Genomic DNA, 8,225 nt, shown 5'->3' with positions numbered 1-8,225 from the left:
CTACCTGTTGTCCTATTATCATTTGAATGATTAGTGATGTATTTTTTAAACTTCTTCTATTTGCTAATGACAAGGAAGGAGATAAGAACGTTTGAATTAATGTTAGTATTAATCTTTATAGATGTTGGTATGTTCCTGAATACCAGGAAAGCTATTTCCACGGCTGTTTGTGAAGTTATAATAATTGACAGGAAAATAGAATAATAGACCAAAAGCCATACATTTGAATGATAGCAAATAAAGCTTAACCTAGGACATTTCCCTCTGATAGAAAAGACCTTCAACTTTTGAACCTTATTTGTCCATCTAGCCAGATGGTGATAAAAACAGAAAAGAAGCATTGGGATGTGGTGTTTTAATGAATTTGTAACGTTTTTTATTTTCCTGCGAAAGAGAAGGACCTAACATTTTGAGTTGTTAAGTGGAGTTTCGAGGAGATTTATCAAGAGTCTTGAAATCGTTTTTCTGGAACCGTCTCTAAGATGAGGATCTGCAGCCATCTCGCCGTGACTGATGGGATCAGGAGAAGAGGGCTGTGGGTGTGACCATGGGAAGTAAAGTGCATTTACGGCCAAGCTGGGGGTGGTCCAGGATTCCCGTGCTTTAGCAGAGAATTTGCTTCACAGTTGAGACTCACCAGGGTCTTACAGCAGCCTGTGAATTATGTGCTTGGAGATTCTCTTGGCTGAGAAGCTTCTGTGCCCTGTAACTTTTAACAGATCTTTTCTCCAAGCTTAGATGCTGTTGTTATTAAAACTGCTGGTTAAGATGTGGTTAATTTCTTTCTTTTTTTCTTTTTTTTAAGATGTGGTTGATTTCATGTTCTGATTAACACCAGTCACGAGTCACCCATTTTCACATGAGGAGGGAGCTTCCCTGGTGGCTCAGAGAGGAAAGAATCTGCCTGCAAGGCAGGAGACACAAGGAGACCTAGGCAACGGCGTGAGAGACAGAGCATGAACATTGTGTGCTAAGCATCCCGGTGAATGTTCATCATACACGTAGTTATATTTTTAGAAGGAGAAGTGGTGAAAAGCGAAAGTGAAGCTGCTCAGTCGTGTCCGACTCTTTGCGACCCCACAGACTGTAGCCTACCAGGCTCCTCTGTCCATGGGATTTTCCAGGCAAGAGTACTGGAGTGGTTTGCCATTTCCTTCTCCATGGGATCTTCCCGACCCAGGGATCGAACCCAGGTCTCCCACAGGGTAGGTAGACGCTTTGCTGTCTGAGCCACGAAGGGAAAGTGACGTCATCGTAATTGCAGAGCCTGTGTTTTTCTGGCGTAGAGAAGAACCGAACGCTCACAGGCTCAGTCGCAGTGTGCGACACCCGGTTTGGCTCGCATTTGAGGCGCTGCCACGAGGCAGCGGCCATGCCTCCATCCATCTTTGGGTCCCCAGGGTGTGAGGCAACATCGGCAAATAGCAGAGGCTCCACCGATGATTGCTAAGCAGTGTAAATAATTTTAAATCACAGAAAACCCCAAGCCTGATTCTAGCCAATAATCCCAACGATCCTATGAAATCTTTTATTCATGCACATTTCAATACCCATTTCAATGGACTAGTTTGAATTTTGTGTCTTTTTGAAACCCTGTTGATGATGGCTTTGAATCAATTATTTTGTTCCCAAAATGCTTTCTGGTGCCAATGTCCATGACAGCGAAAAAGAGGGGGAAAATCGGTATTTTGTGAGTGAACATGTCTGTGTGCTGAGTCCTAAGGATGTAACATCCCACTGCCAAGGTTACAAACTCGTAGGAGAGCACGGAGCTGCCCAGCACACAAGGTCACCACCCAGCTGACGCTGCCACAGCCCGAGCAGGAAGCTGGTCTTCTTGAGTCATTCACGGGCCGAGGGCAGTCCTGGGGGTCTTCCCTGACGAGGATACCCGCAAAGACTCCTTCCTGCTGTCAGCAAGTGCCAGCTCTGTGTTCAGGAGAGCTCGAGTGCATCTTACGCCAACAAAGCGGCTCACGTTCTTCATCTGAAAAGAGGAGCAGTGGTCGGGTCACCGAAGTGTGCACCGAGCACTTTGTGTTCTTGCTATTGTTCAGTTGCCAAGTCAAGTCAGACTCTCTGCGACCCCATGGACTGCAGCACACCAGGCTTCCCTGTCCTTCACTATCTCCCAGAGTTGGCTCAAATTCGTGTCCATTGAGATGGTGATGCCATCCAACCATCTCATCCTCTGTCATCCCCTTCTCTTCCTGCCTTCAATCTTTCCCAGCACCAGGGTCTTTTCCAATGAGTTGGCTCTTTGCATCAGGTGGCAGAGTATTGGCGCCTCAGCTTCAGCATCAGTCTTTCCAATGAACATTCAGGGTTGATTTCCTTTAGCATTTTATCAAACACCAAATAATTCTACTTTAGGAAAAAAGTCCCAGATTTCTCCCTTTGTCATAAAAGCATTGCCTTTATTTGCTGCCCCCACTGGTATGCTTTTGACTAGAGAGGTGAGGAGGTGTAAAAAAGGGGAAGGTAAGACTCCATCCTACCTTGCTCACTGCTGTATTCTCAGCGACTCACGCACTGCCAGACACACAGCAGGTGCTCAAGCAGTGTTGCTGAATGAATGGAGAGAGAGAAACGTGGCAATAGGGCTGGGGGTATGGCTGTGCTGTCGGCACTTTGACATTTTCCCTGTCTTTTCTTGTACATGCTTTTTTTTTTTTTACTTTGTATTAGGGTATAGCCAGTTAACGAACAATGCTGTGATTGTTTCAGGTGGACACCAAAGGGACTCAGCCATACATATACATGTATCCTTTCTCCCCCAACACCCCTCCCATCCCGGCCACCGTGTAACACTGAGCAGAGATCCCCCTGCTCAACAGTAGGTCTCGTTGGTTCTCCGTTTTAAATGTAGCAGTGTTTGTACATGCTTTCTTGAATCTCTTAAATCTATTTTTAATATATCTTCTGTGTATCAGGCCCTACAGGGACTGTAGGGCACGCAACCATCAATAAGAAGGTTGGAGTTTTAGAGCGTTTCTTCATTACTCTTTGTTAACTTACTTATTTATCCACTTCACAATCATTGTGGTTCCCCTGACAAGGAATGGATGAATCCTGAGATTTGTTTCTGAAAATAACCCTCTATCAAAAGTTATGCTGTAATGTGCCTTGTAGTTTAGCAGCAAAGGCCAAGCAGTTAAAAATAGTAAGATGAATCTAAACTGATGATAAAGGTGTAATAACACGGACCATTAATCCCTAAAAGTGGAGTAATCTGCAGAGGAGCCTTAAATTGGAAAAAGAACAGGTCTAATATTAATAAATATCACCTTAGAGACTGTCAAAGAAAAGCAGCTGAAACCAAATTGGCTAAAGGAAGATGTAGTCATAAGATCTTTGGGGAAGAAAAAGTATGAAGAGATAATATAAAAATAGAGCTATTAACTGATGCCATTGCAGTAGCTAATATAAATAGTTATTAGGATATGTGACCTGGAGCCCAGGAAAATAAACTCTTTTAGTCTTTACTCTTCAGATTACCTCTATGCTTTAATACATTGAAAAGTTGAACAGATTTGACTTAACCAACATCAAATACTCCATAATGAATATAAACCGTTTAGGAAGAGAACATGAATCCTAATAGATTCCAAGGTGAAACTGGAAGGAATGTTAAAGTCATTTTGTCCAAATTTCCTATCTTCTAGAGAGGAAATTGAGGTCAAGAGAGGTCAAGTGACTGATTCAGTGTCACACAGAGTCCATCATTCCTACTGTTGTATCTTCACTCTCCGCAGCCACACTTCATGGAACATGGATATATTCTCTTCCTGGGATAGAACTATCTGGCTGGGTTGTTGAGCAGTCCGAGTTAACTAAAGCAGTTTGGCATATTTCCATACTGACCCTCAAGACCATAGCTCCCCAAAAGCAGAATCCACTGAAACCTACATGCATTCCCCTGGCTGACAGTATTTGTTTGAAGACAACTAAAATGTGACTAGTTCGGTAACTTTCTGAGTTTAAATTTGTGTGGCTCTTTACTGTGTTATTGGTGACAATTCAGAGAGGGAACCCAGCTTTGTTAACGAAACGCTCCTCATCCTTCAGACTGTCCCAAATCCTGTTTGTTCTCATTTATGTTATTTGGGGAAGCACATTACAGGTGATGGGCGGTTGGATGCCATCACCGATTCAGTGGACATGAACGTGGATAAACTCCCGGAGATGGTGAGCAACAAGGAGGCCTGACATGCTGCAGTCCATGGGGCTGCAGGGTCAGACACGACTCGGCCACTGAACAACAGCAACAATTACAAGTGAGGCAACCGGGGCCCAAGGGTCGCCTTGGGGTCACTTGGATGGCAGAGCTGCCATGTGCAGTCTAGTTTGTATCCTCCTCCTGTGATGGTCGATCTTATGTGTCAACTGGCGAGGGTACCCAGGTGTTTGATTAAACACCCATCTAGATGTTGCGCTGAAGGTGTGTTTAGTTTAACAGTTAAACCAGTAGACTCAGTAAAGCTGATGCCCTCTCCTAGTGTCCGTGCTATGTTGAAGGCCTTAGGAGAAAAGACTGCAGTTTCCCAAAGAAGAAAGGATTCTTCTCGAGACAGCAACATGGAAGTCTTGCCTAAGTGTTCAGCCTGCTGCCTTATAGAATTAGACTCAAGGTTATAGTAACTCTGCCCTGAATGTCTAGCTTGAGGGTCTAATCTATGGATTTTGGACTTATCAGCCTCCATAATTAAAATCAGTGTCTTATCTATCTACGGCAGCCCACTCCAGTATTCTTGCCTGGAGAACCCCATGGACAGAGGAGCCTGGAGGCCACAGTCCATATGGTCACACAGACTTGGACACAACTGAAGTGACCTAGCACTCACTCATCCATCTGTCTGTTGATATATATCTATTGGTGTCTATCTATCATCTGTCTATATCTCTATCTACCTACCTACCTATATCCATGTATCTACTGATAGCTATTATTTATCTATCTCTATCACCTCTCTGGAAGCCTAGCGTGCTGCAGTCCATGGAGTCACGAAGAGTCAGACACGACTTAGCACCTAAACAACAGCAATTGCATCTATCTATATCTATATATCCATCATCTGTACCCAGCTTTATCTACCTACTTACCTATATCTATCTACCTATCTACATCTATCTAACATTTATCTATCTCTGTCATCTATCTACTTATCTATCCATCTATCTCTAAACCTATCTCATCTATCTACTTTTCTATTCATCTGTCTCTATATCTATCTATCTATCTATCTACCTGTCTACCTCTGAGTGGTTCTACTTCTCTGGAAAGACGTAATACACTTCCTTCCATGCTCTTCTGCATACTTTCTGTTGTACTAAAGCTGGACTTTTGAGCAAGCGGAAAACATGCCCTTCTGTGGGCCGGGAGCTTGTGGACCCGTGAGAGAGGCTGTCTATGGAGTGTCCACTCCATCCGAGAGAAGGCATTCAGAGAGGCCACGCACGACCCAGGAGTCAGGGCGGTCATGAGATGCAGCTTCCCAGGCCCATGGGAGCTGCAGCATCAGGAGAGGTGTCACAGCTGACCCTCCCACTGAAGGCCTTGGAAATAAAGAGGCTTCAGAGCAAGACCACCAGTCTCAACGAAGGGCATCTTCCGGAGAAGAGCTCTGCATGCTTCTCGAGTTACAAAAGAGATGCAGGGGAAGACATTTTACAGGGTACCGTTTGAAAAAGGACAAAACATATATATTCTTCTTATTCATTGGAGAACATCAACACTTTCTTGCATAGGAAAGAATTTTAGATTCTGAACTAACTGCTTTAATGAGGGACAGATAATAAGTGTGAATTGAAACTAATTGGTGTTTCAGATCACTGAGCCTGCTGAAAAACCATTTGTGATGAGGTCTGTATAAGTTAACAGTCGCTTTTAAATGCCTAATTAAACATCGTTCTGTCCCCAGTGAGAGTAAAAAAACCTGTATTGTCACTCATTGCACGACACTTAACCAAGTGATTGAAGCCAGCGGTCTGCACAGATTTAGCTCTTGTGTGTGGCAAAAGCTCCTTTTCCCTGGAGCAGACTGATGTAGGCAGCCTTCGGACAATGACACATTGTGTCCCTTATAGATGGGAACACGGCCTCACGGTGAACAGGAATAATGGGCTAATGTGGGGAAAAGCCAGGAGATTCTTGCTGAACAAAAAGAAAAAAAAAGGGCCAAGGTGAGAGGTGGCCTGAACTTGGTTGATTTTTTTTTCCTATCCCACAAATGATAATTAATAGGGTATCTGTCAATAAGGAAAATTTTTAAATGATACTATTTGGGCTTTAAGGATTAAGGGTAAAAATGTTTGTGACGAATTATATTACGAAGTGACCAAAGTTTCATACTTGTAGTTTAATTTTCCTATCGGCCAAAGCCCGCAGGACTCCCATGAAAAGGGGACCGTGTAATGGACAGAGGCCTGGGCGGGGGTCAGAGGGACTCTTCTGGGCCGCTGCCTGTGCAATCGTTTTCTGGGCTTTGGGGCTGAAGAGCTGTTCTAGAAATGAAGTAATTCTTAAGGAGGGTGTCCGAGAGACACCATCTGCAAAGTGAAGAGGGTCTGATAAGACATCTGCTCCTCCCTCACCCCTTCCCTCACGCCCCCAATTCTTTCCACTGCCATTCAATGTCTTAGGGCAAAGCATCAGTTACTACATGGTTTTACACCAAAGCGGTGTAGTAGGTAAAGGAAAAAAAAAAATGTTATTTCTATGATTAGCTTCCCTAAACATTTGCAGAGTAGTTGATCTGACTACTTTAGCATAAGGCAAAGGAAGATATTTTTAAGGAAATATTGTGTTCCTTATAATCCCAGAAAATGAACAAAAAACTAAAGCCAACCCCACAGACATTCAAGGGCGGGGGGAAAGAGCGGTTCAGATTCTTTATAGAGCTGGGACAAACTCTGAGGTTTGGGGGGAAGCTTTATTTTGTGTGGAAACATCATTTGATGATGCACGTGATAACACACTGCTTCTCAGGGAAGCAGGGAGCTTCTTAGGGGGCTTAGAGAGAAGGAGAGGCCGTGGGCTGGAGGGCAGGGGACAGTGGGAAGGAACGCGGGGAGAGGAGGAGCGGGAGGAGGCTTCATCGCTCGGGCTGAATCGCGTGTGTCTTGATTTGACTCCACGTTCCTCCTTATTTCAGGGCTTCCCAGGTGGTGCAGAGGGAAAGAACCAACCTACCAACGTAGGAGACCCAGGAGACGTGGGTTGGAGCCCTGGCTCGGGAAGATCCCCTGGAGCAGAAAATGGCAACCCATTCCAGTGTTCTTGCCTGGAAGATTCCATGGGCAGAGGAACCTGGAAGGCTACAGTCCACGGGGCCGAAAAAGCGTTAGACATGACTGAGCGCGCACACAACTTATTTCTACTCCCTGAAAACCGTGGTGGAGGTGACAAGTCAGGGCACTCAGGAGGGTTAAGAGATCATGTTTGTGTACTATGGCTACATTAAAAGCAGAGATACCACTTTGCCAACAAAGGTCCATCTAGTCAAGGCTATGGTTTTTCCAGTGGTCATGTATGCATGTGAGAGTTGGACTATAAAGAAGGCTGAGCACTGAAGAACTGATGCTTTTGAACTGTCATGTTGGAGAAGACTCTTGAGAGTCTGTGGGACTGCAAGGAGATCCAGCCAGTCCATCCTAAAGGACATCAGTCCTGGGTGTTCATTGGAAGGATTGATGTTGAAGCTGAAACTCCAATACTTTGGCCACCTGATACAAAGAGCTGACTCATTTGAAAAGACCCTGATACTGGGAAAGAGTGAAGGCAGGAGGAGAGGGGGACAACAGAGGATGAGATGGTAGGATGGCATCACTGACTCAATGGACATGAGTTTGAGTAAACTCGGAGTTGGTGATGGATGGGGAGGCCTGGCATGCTGCAGTCCATGGGGTCGCAAAGAGTCGGACACAACAGAACTGAACTAAAGGCCACATAGTATACTTATATAAATTTGTATGTTGTATGTATATATATATATGTGTGTGTGTGTCTTTTATGGATAGTATGTTTAGGTTTGTGTCTTATATGATCTCATATTTTGCTTGGTATGCTCTTATAGTTCTTATCATTCTTTAGAAATGTTGACTTTTGTACTTTAGCTAATATGTCTTGATTAACCTGCAAAGGGTTGGAAACTTCTTAATGCCATCTCCTTCCCTTATTCCTCTAAGTAATCATTTGCCTCAAACAGCACTGCTGGTTTTAACAC

At 44.3% G+C, this 8,225-nt stretch overlaps 1 long non-coding RNA gene across 2 annotated transcripts; it reads left to right on the top strand.

Moving 5' to 3' along the window:
- Positions 1–791: 791 nt before the first annotated feature.
- LOC139036314 (uncharacterized) lies at positions 792–7,987 on the top strand. Of its 2 annotated transcripts, none has more exons than XR_011489047.1 (2): positions 792–1,205; positions 7,155–7,987. It is a non-coding gene; the product is annotated as an uncharacterized lncRNA (long non-coding RNA). The 2 variants fall into 2 exon arrangements; XR_011489046.1 differs by lacking the exon at positions 792–1,205 and adding an exon at positions 6,055–6,183.
- Positions 7,988–8,225: the final 238 nt, after the last annotated feature.

Source organism: Odocoileus virginianus, chromosome 8 (genome assembly GCF_023699985.2).
Source record: "Odocoileus virginianus isolate 20LAN1187 ecotype Illinois chromosome 8, Ovbor_1.2, whole genome shotgun sequence".
Classification (NCBI taxonomy): Eukaryota; Metazoa; Chordata; class Mammalia; order Artiodactyla; family Cervidae; genus Odocoileus; species Odocoileus virginianus.
Note: the sequence above shows the minus strand (reverse complement) of the source record. Positions and strands in the feature narration are given on the sequence as shown.